The sequence below is a fragment of the Callorhinus ursinus genome, unplaced genomic scaffold (assembly GCF_003265705.2).
Source record: "Callorhinus ursinus isolate GAN/ISIS: 27379988/994484 unplaced genomic scaffold, GSC_fseal_2.0 scaffold52, whole genome shotgun sequence".
Classification (NCBI taxonomy): Eukaryota; Metazoa; Chordata; class Mammalia; order Carnivora; family Otariidae; genus Callorhinus; species Callorhinus ursinus.
Genome location: NW_027397114.1, coordinates 3,928,207 through 3,941,634, shown reverse-complemented (window position 1 = coordinate 3,941,634; position 13,428 = coordinate 3,928,207). Strand labels below are relative to the sequence as shown.

At 44.0% G+C, this 13,428-nt stretch overlaps 1 protein-coding gene across 3 annotated transcripts in view; it reads right to left on the bottom strand.

The window, feature by feature from the left end:
- Positions 1-13,428, bottom strand: part of CA10 (carbonic anhydrase 10) — a 524,645-nt gene that overhangs the window by 74,884 nt on the left and 436,333 nt on the right. The gene's annotated exons all lie outside the window — the stretch shown is intronic.

The window sequence follows — 13,428 nt, the reverse complement described above, 5'->3', positions numbered from 1 at the left end:
CTTCTCTCTAGGTCAAGTTTCTCCTCCATAGAATAATGCAGCTGGACTAGAGGAATGCACTCTAAGACCTCTTCCAGGTCAGATATGCTACGATTCTCTGTCCAGGCAAATTCAGTGTAAAACAGATCATCTCGTGAGTGTACATTGTGATTATCTCTAGTAAGGGGTCTCCTCCGTCCACTTTGCCCCTGCAATGTGTCTCCTGTAATGTAGGCAGAGGGGTCCTTGCTAAAGTGAATATCATATTTCTCTTTTCATTCATCTCCCAAAGGGTGGATTCCTGTCCTCTCAGGCAAAAGATCAACATTCTTCATCTGGTCGCCTTGCCTAACTCTTCACCTCATTTTGCATCAAGCCTTGACTGGCTTTCTTTGCCCCTTACACTCATCATAGTTCCTCTTGCTACAAGGCCCCTGTCTGGACCACTTATTTTTTTCCCCCATCCTCCACCCAAGGAGAATTACCCATCCTTCAGATAGATAGCAGCCTGCTCACCATTTCTTCAAGGACACTTTCTCCTACCTTTCAGGCAAGGCCTGGCTCCTTTGTCATATATACACATAGAATCGTGTTTCTTTCCTTTAGACCACAAACCCTACTCCTGCTCTAAACCCTGACAAAGGGGTCTCTTGGTTTTAATGTTTGGCTCCCCCAACCACCTGTAGCTCCATGAGAGCAGGGACTGAGTCTAGTTTGCTCACCTGGGCATTTCCTAAAACTGTGCCTGGCCGATAGGGGGCGCCAAATACCCATTTCTTTCTTTTCTTTTCTTTTTTTTTTTCTGAACAGTAAAGAATATGGTTAGTGTCATAGGCTGATAAATATGAATTCTGCCACACCTGGAAATGAGACTGGGAAATGGTATCCTCATTGAGTAAGTTCACCTGGGGAAAAAAAAAACTGCATCAAGAGAAAGCCACCCAAATGTTATACAATTGCTGCAGAGAAGAGCAAGGTGCTCACTCTACCCCATCCAGTGATTAAGGGTATCTGTCAACTCTCCAGGGAGAGGACTCCTCTGAACCACAGTGGGTGTCACACCAGCTGGGACTCTGAAGCCTGGGGCCCATCACAAGCTAGAAGACCAGAGAGTCAGAATTTGATGAGGGGTCTCTACCACCGGCCGATGTGGGGACTATTCTCAGTCTGGAAAACTGGTTCTGTAGTTTAAAAAGCCTTAAAGGAAGAAGGGCAATTCATAATTTTTCTTGAACTTGGTTAAAAAATACTTCGAATGTGATTCTGAGTAGCACATCAGTGGTTGAGAGCATGAGTCTGGAAGTGTAGTTGGAGTCACAGTTCTAGCGCCAGGTGAGTCGCTTCGCGCCAAGCCTCAATTTCCTCAGCTATGAGGACAACAGTATGTTTATTACTGAGTGGTCAGAAGTAGTAATGGAGTCACGTAGGCTCAGTGGTTCACACAGGGCCTGGCGTGTATTTGGTGCTCTGTAAACAGAAGCTGTTACCAGTAAGACCAGTTACTTCCTTTGTCATGATCCTGTGCTCACTTACGGATCCATGTGGTGCTCCAGATTCTTGAGTGGACCCATTTTCCCAAAGTGGGCTCCCGTGGGAACTGTTTGTTTTCATGGCCCCAAACCGTGACACCTCTCCTTCTCCCCACAGCATACCAAGTCTGTCAGCTACCAGAGTTGGCTCTCTTTTCAAACTGTCTCCAGAATCCATGGCTACTCTCTGGTCTAAGCTGCCAGCCTGCCTCGCCCTGATGATGCCAGTGGCCTCCCAATGGGTCTCCCTGCCTGTGCCTTTGACTCCTATTGTGGTTTCCTGGTACAACGGGCAGAACAAGCCTGTTAAAATCTCAGGCAGGGGGCACCTGGGTGGTCCAGTTGGTTAAGCAACCAACTCTTTTTTTAAAAAATTTTTTATTGTTATGTTAATCACCATACATTACATCATTAGTTTTTGATGTCGTGTTCCATGATTCATTGTTTGTGCATAAAACCCAGTGCTCCATGCAGAACATGCCCTCTTTAATACCCATCACCAGGCTAACCCATCCCCCCACCGCCCTCCCCTCTAGAACCCTCAGTTTCTTTTTCAGAGTCCATCGTCTCTCATGGTTCGTCTCCCCCTCCGATTTACTCCTCTTCATTCTTCCCCTCCTGCTATCTTCTTTTTTTTTTCCTTAACATATATTGCATTATTTGTTTCAGAGGTACAGATCTGTGATTCAACAGTCTTGCACAATTCACAGAGCTCACCACAGCACATACCCTCCCCAATGTCTATCACCTAGCCACCACATCCCTCCCACCGCCCCACCACTCCAGCAACCCTCAGTTTGTTTCCTGAGATTAAGAATTGCTCATATCAGTGAGGTCATATGATACATGTCTTTCTCTGATTGACTTATTTCACTCAGCATAACACCCTCCAGTTCCATCCACGTCGTTGCAAATGGCAAGATCTCATTCCTTTTGATGGCTGCATAATATTCCTTATGTATATATACCACATCTTCTTTATCCATTCATCTGTCGATGGACATCTTGGCTCTTTCCACAGTTTGGCTATTGTGGACATTGCTGCTATAAACATTGGGGTGCACGTACCCCTTCGGATCCCTACATTTGTATCTTTGTGGTAAATACCCAGTAGTGCAATTGCTGGATCGTATGGTAGCTCTATTTTCAACTGTTTGAGGAACCTCCATACTGTTTTCCAGAGGGGTTGCACCAGCTTGCATTCCCACCAACAGTGTAGGAGGGTTCCCCTTTCTCCACATCCCCGCCAACATCTGTCATTTCCTGACTTGTTAATTTTAGCCATTCTGACTGGTGTGAGGTGGTATCTCATTGATGTTTTGATTTGGATTTCCCTGATGCCGAGCGATGTTGAGTACTTTTTCATGTGTCTGTTGGCCATTTGGATGTCTTTGAAAAAATGTCTGTTCATGTCGTCTGCCCATTTCTTGATTGGATTATTTCTTCTTTGGGTGTTGAGTTTGATAAGTTCTTTATAGATTTTGGATACTAGCCCTTTATCTGATATGTCATTTGCAAATATTTTCTCCCATTCTGTCGGTTGTCTTTTGGTTTTGTTGACTGTTTCTTTAAGCAACCAACTCTTGATTTTGGCTCAAGTCATGATTTCAGGGTCATTAGATGGAGCTGTGCATTGGGCTCGGCGCTCAGCAGGGAGTCTGCTTGAGATTCCCTCTCCCTCTGCCCCTCCCCCTGCTCATGCATGTGCATGTGCTCTCTCTCTCTCTTAAACAAACAAACAAACAAATAAATAAATAAATAAAATCTTAAAAAACAAACAAAAAACAAACCCTCAATCCGCTCCTGCAACCCTGTTTGAAAACCTCTAATGGTCTCCATCACACTTAGAATGAAACCCAAATCCAGACCCTGCCCTCCCAGACTTTCCTGATCAGCCCCAGCCAACCTTTCCAATCCTACTCACTCTCCCTGAACCCAGGTCCCAGCTACAGTGGCTTCCCTGCCACACACTGTGCACGTCCCTTCCTGAGGGCTGGAGACCTCGCCACCTGCCAGCCTGCACGTCGGCCTCCCCATGTCCTTCATGTCTTTGTTCATACGTTACCTTCTCAGCCAGGCCTTCCCAGACTGCCTTAGTTAATACTGCAGTCTCCACACGTGACCCTTTTCCTTATAATCCATCTCCTACTCTACTTTCGCCATTGCACTTGTCAACCATTTGATGTACTATACATTTTACAGACTGGTCTGTTGTCTGTCTGTTCCTCTAAGTTCCATTATGAAGGAAATTTTTTGTTTTTGTTTTTTTTTTTGTTCCCTGTTGTAGCTCCAGTGCCCAGATCCTCAGAGAAGCAACATGCTGGGTGCTTCTGAATGAATGAATAAAATGAATGAATAAATATTCATTTATTCATTTTTATTTATTCACTCATTGTATGACTATAAGAATGAATGAATGGTCAGCCCAGTTCTTGAGGTGTGGATGCCTTCTGTGTACACTCAGGAACTGTCCTGGATTATATAGTGGCTGTGTCAGGATCCCTAAGCTTCTTCTTTATAGAAGGGCTCTACTATTATCCAGTTTCTGAATTTTCTGGGTTGCAGAGTCAATCTTGGACCTCAGATGTCCCTCATACCAGCTCAAGCATTGCAACACATCTTCACAATGACAGAGAATGAGTCAGACTCTGATATGGTATAAATATTTAGCCACTTGCCTTCTGAAGGTGAATTCATTGTCTCAGGTTACCAGAAATATCTCTTGGTTCCCTGAAGCAGAAACACACTTTCTGATGTGCATAAATAGCCAAGACAAGTAAGAAGAAGCAGTCTGAGGCTTACCATCTTGGCCACCAAGTATGATGATAAGTGGGCAGGGAAGGAAAGTGGCTAAGTATATACATTTGTTTCTCATATCTCATATTCCTATCCTTAAGCAGAACAATGGAATCCCTTCTGGAAGACTGGCTGGCTAAATTTGGAGCTGTACTTTCCATTTTAGAGAACAGTGGCTTCGCTTTTATAGGAAAACTGGAGGCAGCTCTGGGGAAGGGGTGAATTGTGTTGGTGGTGGCACCCAGAAGTACTCATCAGGCTTGTTCATGTTGAGACACATGGTGGCCAAAGGATGGGCACTGGGAGATTCATGATAATGGCACTTGCTGGGGAAGATATTAGGCAAATGTTTAAAGGAGGACATCAACCCAGGAAGTATCTGGGAGTAGGGATGAACAGAAAATGGCACTAAAAGTAGTAGAGAACCCTAAGATATAACCATTCCTTGCTGCTTTGGTGATCATAAGTGGTCTTGAGTAGTTATTCTAATCAGATTCTACTGATGACCAGTATATTATCTAAATGCTCCTCTGGGAAGCTTAGATGGGAAGGCAAGGGAACAGGGAGCGAAAAGGAGGAACTCTCAGGCCTCCATTGTGCTTGAGAGTGGAGTGGGGAGGGTGCAGGACACTAAAACACTGGCTTGCTGGTGATGGGCATGTGTGGGTCATGCAGGAGAGGACATTAAAAATCTACAGTTTCAGAGAACTTCTAATACTGATATGATGATGTGGCTATATAAATTTGTAGTTGTCATTCATCAAAATTTTCTGCATCCTCACGTTAAGAGGACCTCAAAGCAGAGAATGATGGTTGTCTGTAGAATAAACATATTCTCCCTGGGTGTACTGAGACAATTATCAAGGGAAGTATGCTATCAAAAATAGGAACTTGGACTCCAAGGACAGAAGCTCATTCACTCGTCATTCATTCATTCATTCATTTATTCACTCACCCAGCAAATATGTTTTGAGTACCTACTATGTATCAGGTACTCAAATACATCATACACCAGGTATATGTCCCGGTGATACAGAAGTCAACAAGATGAACAAGATCCCTGCTATCTTAGAGCTTGAATTATGGTGGGGGAAGACAATAAACTAATAAACAAAAAATGGAAAAGATAACTGTTGATAGCGATGAATATTATAAAGATGGTAAAATCAGTGTGCGATGCAGAAGTCCGGGAGTTAATGTTCAGGCTACTTTCAAAGGGATAGGCAGGGAATGCTTCTCTGGGAAGGGATGTTGGAGCTGAGACCTGAACAGTGGAGAGGACCCAGTCACATGAAGATCCAAGGTGATGGCTCATGTGGAGCTTTTGGAAAATAACAGATGGTGGGCCCTATCTCCAGAGGTTCTAGTGTAATTGATCTGGAGATGAAACCCAAGGGTATCTTAATAGGTACCCAAGGTTGCCAACCATGTACGTAGACTAGAAGAAGAACTTACTAGATAGAGTAGCATGTGCAAAGGCTCTGAGGTAGGGAAGAGCTAGGAGTGTTCCCAAAGCAGAAAGCTAAGTGTGGCTGGAAGGGAATGGCTGAGGCAGAGAGAGGTTCAGAGAATCAGAGGCGGCAGGGATTATACTGGCCATTGGTAAGCTTGCCATGGCTTTAGAACTGGACCCCTGAAGTACAGAGGAAAAAAGGGTTCCTGGCTACATGCAGAGGAGGGTATTGTTCTGAAGGCAGCCAGGGAGGCAGGATGGATGATAGGGAGTGAAATGTGTCCTTGGGACACATTTCACTTCTTCAGTGTCATCAAACAGCAAACTAATCTTAACTGCAGAATTTCTCTGGTGATCAGTTGCCTGTTTTCCTGGGGTGATCAATCTATGAAAAGTTTCCAAATTGTGTTAAAACTGCCAGTTTTTCAGCAAACAGCACAGAGCATACTTTCCAGGGAGAGAAGTTCAATAATTAAAATGAGTCAGCACTGAAGGACTGGAGGGCAGTTTGATCTAGTTCAGCAGCCGACATTTTCTTAGCAGAAAAATGCAATATCCATAATACATTATTTTGCACCAAACAGAAGTCAACTAGAACAGAATTGTCTCAGGAGAGACCACGGAAGCTTGCCAGAAAATCATTTGGAAAGCAACAGGAAACCGGGTCTTCAAAAGCTGAAGTTGGGGAGTAGTCTTGGAGGCCACCGTCTCAGGTACCTGTGGGTCGGAGACACTCCCCAGAGCTGTCCCAACGTGCCTCTCTCCTGTGCTGGTGGGACTCCAAAGGGTGCACAAACACAACCGCCCGGCCATCTGAACACCTGGGGTTCTGAAGCCTGGCTCCCATCCTCACCAAGAGCAGAAAGATCTCCTCAATGTGGAGCAGCTTTTATCCTAGGGGGCAGCTTTGCATTTGCTTGGGGTGTTACTGCAGGAGGTGGGAGGTTGGGGTGATTTTTTTGTTCTTCTGAGACAAGAAGAGCTGTTGAAAGAGAAAAGCTCTTTCTCTGGATGGCCTGTGTCCCTGCAAGCATCCCCCCACTGAGCTTCCATGATGAGTGAAATCTGCCAAACCTGAAAGTGGCTTGGCTTGAAGTCCAAACCCTGGTGAGAGGTTTCAGGAGTCTCCTCCTTACGCCTGCTGCAGTCTCCCTTCCCGGGGCTGGCTCTCCAACTTCAAAGAAAACAGAAATTGGCTCCATTCTGTCCTCCTGAAGTTCATGCAATTATGGGCCCAAATAAATTTGTGTTGGATTATGCCAAAGACTAAACAACATTTTGCTTTATTTTTTATTTTTTGCTTCACTGACAATAGTCCAAGAGAGGAAGCCTTCAATTAGAGTAGTAGAAAATACTGATTAGAATCAATCAACACCTCTAGAAGTTTAAACACTTAGTTAATTAAATGGTTCAGTAAACTTGAAGCGAAACTTGAAAACAGAAATTGCAATGTATAAAAGGATGCTTAGATTTTTTTTAAAAAAAAACAGATAATTATCCAACAAGCTCAACATCAACCTCACCAAAGTCTCTATGGAAATGATCAGGCAGTGCATTAATTTTCATTGTAGCTCACACTTATGTTAACACCAATACTTGAAAGTAAAAACTCATGATTCCTACCAGGGGGTGTGATGTTCTCGAAAAGAACTGGTTTAGACATAGACTATTAGGAAATTGGTAATGGCCATGTGGTTTTTGGAAAGTCCTGAATATTATAAGAGACCACTGTTCCCTCACCTTCAATATAAATAAAACCATGCAAATGCAACTAGTTCTTGCCAATTTTGTTTAATTTAGAAGAAGGCCCAATCAGAATGCGTGAACATGGCATGCATACTATTTACAAAGACCTATATTTTGTAAACTCTTCTGCTACAAAATGAAGTCAAACTAGGTGTTTTTGGTTGGGTTCCCTTAGACAGAGCCTGAGATGGGGAGTCTAGTGATTTATTGAGGATGTGTTCTTCACACAAGGTGGGGTTTGGGAGCAGGACAGAGCAGAAGCAAAGATCTAAGTAAGGATGTTGACTCAGATGGAGATCATTACAGTCTGAGCCCTTAAGGAAGTGTTGGACTATGGATTACACAGCAAAATTAATACCACCTGAGTCAAGGAGGTCAGCTCTTTATGCCCTTGCCCTGTATATATCAGTCCCACTGACTACTACTGGCTTCTGTTGGAGATGGGTGGGAGTGGTGGGGTGTGGTCTCGTGGGCAGTGTGGTCTCCCAGGAAAAGGGGCAGCTGTCAGGTGTGATATGACAAAGCGCATCCACTGGGGTACGGACACAGTGGCTACCAGATGGGATCTGGGCAGGGGGTCTACTCTACTGGACCAAGGAACTTCTACCTCATAGAAATCACTGGGTGATCTTAGGTAAGGGCAGGGCTGAAAGTTACCTTTGATGAAGAAGCCCATTCTGAAGTGTGAGCTGCATCAAGATACTGTCTTGTTCACCTCTGAGCATATTAATGAGTCAGTACATTAAACGAATGAGGAACAGATTGCTTATAGCGTCAACTGGAGATGGAGCAGTTTTCATGCCCTTTCTAGACATTTCACAAACACCCACTGGAGATAAAACAATAATATGCTACTTGAGGTTCAGTCTTACAAGGATACATAGGTTGGAGCCCTACTGTAGCTTGTCACTGGGTATGTGGTTTTGGACCTCAGTTGTCAAATCTTTAAAATACAGTACAACTTCACAGGGCTCCCATGGGGTTTAAGAGAAATGGCACATGGAAATATTTAATAATTTGGCTTTTTCTCACAAAATGCTGTTCTTTGGTGGAGAGGCCAGAGTGAAGGAATAGAGATACCTAAAGCTAAAGCACTGGAAGACTTTAATAACAAAAATTTACTGTATAAAGATAACACAACATTGGAACCATGCTCTAAGTCAACAGGCACCATGAATTGATATTGATCCACAGAACACACTTTTAGGAATGAAGCTACTAGATAAAGAGAGGTAGACCTAGAGCAAATATCTCATTGTTTTATTTCCCAACCTCGTCTGCAGCTCAGGCTCTGAACTCTTCTTAACTGGAGAAACTGAAAGTTGTAAGTAAAACATGGGTTTCCCATGTTTGGCCATTTGCAAGTGCACAACACTTACAACTCCTTCTCAGACTATGTGATGTGACTTATTTTTTGGGTTGCCAAAACACTGCCTACCACCAGTCAAGAAAGCAGAGGGAAAGTGAGTGGGCTTGTCAGGATAGGGCATGGTAATGCAGGCACTCTGTGCCCTGGTATGCCAGCTGTCTGGTGACCTATCTTTGCCTCCACAGACTCTTCTTTCTGGCCCCTGCTGGGCAACTGTTCATGGGTCCAGAATGGGGAACACAGAGACTCATCCAAACAATAAATCAGAGATCATATTTTCATTATTTGGGACCATGAAGATTTCAGTTGTCCAACTGAGTGACTTCTTGAGAGTTTTTCCTCTTTTAGAGTTCCTGAAGAATTGGGAGCTGCTACTCAACATGACCTTTCCTCACACTCATTGAATGGTCTGAACATTGTTCTCCTCATTGACTAAGGGACTGGACTAATGGCTGGACTTCAAGTACAGTCAGAAGGGATGAATGGCTGGCCATTTCTTGACTTGATCATGATAATGAGAGAATAGCTGTTTAACAGGCAGGTGTAAGAGGACCATTAGAATCCTGCATTGACTGAACCCATCAAAGACGTCCACCAAACATGAATCCATTAAAGATGGGGACAAGGGGGGGGCCCTGAAGACACTGGTTATGGTAAGTCATATAAGAAGAGTAGGATCTGGAAGAATATGAGTTTCAGTTTTGTATCTTTTTCTGACTATGGCTTCCTAGCTATACCACTTAAGCCTAGAACCAAAGGCAAGATTCCCTGACCACCAGACTTACTCAGACTAGGGCAAAAGATGGAGTATGGGCAATGAGCATTCATTGGTTTCCTGCCCAGTATCTGTCTATTCCCCGTTCTCTTGATAATAGCATCCTTCCTTTCCTTTGGAGAATGCCCCGACCTCACTCTATATGGCCATTGGGGAAATGCCAATCCTAGTACCCTGCTCCAGGGTGGGTCCATGACTGCACAATTTAAGCCAGATTTAATCTCCTGGGAATTTGAGTTATAAGTGGAGTGAAATATGGATGGAAGATGATTGACTATTTGATGGCAGTACTCAGAGTCAGTCTGTGATCCTTGGTGCTGATCTGATGTTCCTGACCTTCTTGAGGCCCTTGAGTCTATGAGATACCTGGTATCGCTTAAAAAATTAAATTTAATCCTTGAATTAGTTTGAGTGGCTTTCCTGCTGCTTATACCAAGGAACATTGAGTGCTCCAGTATAGAGGGCCATAGTGTTCCTAAGGAGAGAAATGTCAGTCTCTCTTTCTCCGTGTCTCTTGCTCTCATGGCATATGTATGTACACGCGATAGTGTGAGCACTGACAATAGTCAGTTAGGCCTCAGTGAACTTTACTCCAGGCCTCTTGTCAGTCTGAGAGGTGAGGTGTGATACTATGTGTTACTATCCATCTCTGTCTTAAAGCGGCATAGTCTCTTGGTGGAAAGAGTACAGATTTTTGCAATCAAAGAAAACTGGCTTTGACTGCCAGTTCCACCATTTGTAATTCGTGTAACCCTGGGCAAACCTGGGTTCTATATCCTTTTACTTTCCCCACCTGTAAAATAGGGACAATAATGCTATCTTTTCACAGGTTATGTGAGAATTAAATAAGACAGTATATACAAATGACCAAGTATTGTGACTTTTCACTAGAACACGTAATTCCCTTCGGCTGCTGGAGCTCTCAGGGAGGTGGGTTGGGATCTTTATCACCATGGTTATTTTGCAATGGTGGGCTTTCTTAGGACACTTGATGAGGCCGCACTCAGGGAATGAGTTAGAGACCCTTTGTGGTTTCAGACATAGGAGATATGACTGAAAGGGTGATATGGACCCTTGTTAAATGATGATGGGAAAAGCTCAATTTAGATGTAAGCAAGAGTGTGCTCAGGTGGAGAGAGAAGTCTACAGATGGAAGAAATCTGCAGACAGCATATTTTCGTCTATATCTATGCGGGACAGTTTCAGTTAGGGGCCTGAGAGGGGGCAGGGAGGAATGAGGACTCATGGGTCCTTTTCCATACATGTGATCCTGGCAACACAGGTGCTTGATATCCAGAGAGTGCAAAATAGCAAAGCCTGTCAGCACAGTGCCCTTCCCTCAATTTTTCACTATTTCATGAGTTCTGTCATCTCAATAATCATAGTTCTTTTAGTGCACACTATTATAAGTGAATTGTAGGGGGAAGAACCAAGTAATGGCGGGGGTATAAAATAATTTTTTTGAGGGGTGGCAGTTTCCAAGTAATTGCATCGAGAATTTTGTGTTTGTTTCCTGAATCAATATACACTGCACACAACAATGTAAAATGGCCACTATTTTCTTTCCCTGCTCCCCTCCTGAGGACAGGCCCCCGAGCCACCTCACTTGGGGGTTCTCCCTCCAGATGTGTTCCAGCAAATGAGGCCAAGTGATACATTACAACCCCTTCAATCATTTTCAGAGGAATCTGGTTGGGGTGGGGAAGTCGCCAAATTAGGGAAATGGATTAGTGTATTTGGGGGAGAAGAAATGCACAAGGGGTAAGAAACTACCTTAAAGAAAAGAATGTTCTAAAATGTTGACAGTTCCCTCTTTTGCCTCAAAAAGTGACATTTATTCAGAGATTAAAAAAAGAAAGAAAGAAAGAAAAAAGTCAGGATGTTCATTCCTTGGCTCCCTTCCCTGTCCCTCCTACCATCCCTCAGTCCTCCAGGATTGATCCCAGGCTGGAGTAAGTAGCAGCGCTGCCCCCTCAGGTGATGTCGGCATTGTGGCTCTAAGTACTGCCTCAGCACTTAGCTAAATGGACTTCATTTTGCCACTCTCAGCTGAGCTTCCCTCCGTATTATCTGGTGGGGGCATTAGTCAAGCATATGCTTGCCTCCCCCACTGAATTGTAGGCACCCGTAAATGCTGCATTGAATCCTTTCCCTTACAGACCCTTCAATCTGAAAGCCTACTACTGAAAAATTTGGTTTGCATTCAACAGAAGGTCCCGACATTCACCAGTTTCATGGTAGGACCCGCATTTGTTCATCAAGTTTATGGTCTTTGGGGCTTTGGCTGTGTAGGCAAGGGGATCTTAAGTACAGTGGGGACGTGGAGAAACGAATTAGAGTATTCTTTGAGTAATCTGTGAAATAGGTTGCTGCTGTCTTTGGAAACCCACTTCTTTGAGGTAGTTTTCTCTACCTCCTTTTACACCACAGCATCTGTAAACTATAAGCCGTGGGCATTTCCAAAAATGGTCACATCTTTTCCTCTGACCTTACTCCAGTCCCTCACTCCCTTCTGAGATCTCATCTGAGCCTACCACACATTGGCGTGGGTGCAAAAGTACATTATAGAGAAGAGGGATTTGACGAATCATAAAATCTCATATGGTACTGGAGAAAGTCCAGGATAAATGGGCTTTGAATAAAATAAATGCCACCAAACCCCCTCACATAAATGATGCATGGCATTGCCTGCAAACTGAGGCATGAAGGCATGAAAATTTAAACTCCCAGATGACTCCCCCTCTGTTTCTTTTCAGCTTGCCTTCACAAAACTACATCACTCACTGTTGAACTTAGATGACACGTGAACTCAGCCTATTGCCGAAAAGCCACCTGGGAAGTCAAGTCATTGGGGATTTGAAGGCAAGATCCATGTTGTATTTGCCCCTGTAGTTCCAGCACCTAATACAGGATTGGGACACAGTCAGGCTCAGTAAGTGTTGCCTGTATGTTTCTAAATGGGGAGGAGAGCTCTCTCTAAGAGGGGTTAAGACCCATCAGCAGATGTCTTTCCTTCATTATTTAAGGGGTTGAGTATGAACAGATGGGAATGAACCTCGTGTTTCCAGCCTTAAAGGAGGCAATGGGCTTTGAGACCAGACAGGCTGGACTTTGCTTCTCAGCTCTGAAATATAATAGGCATCTAAAGGCATCTAAACTCTGAACCCTTGGTTTTCCACCATTGAGATCATCATCATAATAATAGTAACAGCTCTACTGCCATACGATCCAGCAATTGCACTACTGGGTATTTACCCCAAAGATACAAATGTAGGGATCCGAAGGGGTATGTGCACCCAAGGTTTATAGCAGCAATGTCCACAATAGCCAAACTGTGGAAAGAGCCAAGATGCCCATCGACAGATGAATGGATAAAGAAGATGTGGTATATATACACAATGGAATATTATGTAGCCACCAAAAGGAATGAGATCTTGCCATTTGCAATGACGTGGATGGAACTGGAGGGTGTTATGCTGAGTGAAATAAGTCAATCAGAGAAAGACATGTATCATATGACCTCACTGATATGAGCAATTCTTAATCTCAGGAAACAAACTGAGGGTTGCTGGAGTGGTGGGGGGGGGGGGGGATGGGGTGGCTGGGTGACAGACATTGGGGAGGGTATGTGCTATGGTGAGTGCTGTGAATTGTGCAAGACTGTTGAATCACAGATCTGTACCTCTGAAACAAATAATGCAATATATGTCAAGGAAAAAAAAAAGAAGATAGCAGGAGGGGAAGAATGAAGGGGAGTAAGTCGGAGGGGGAGACGAACCAT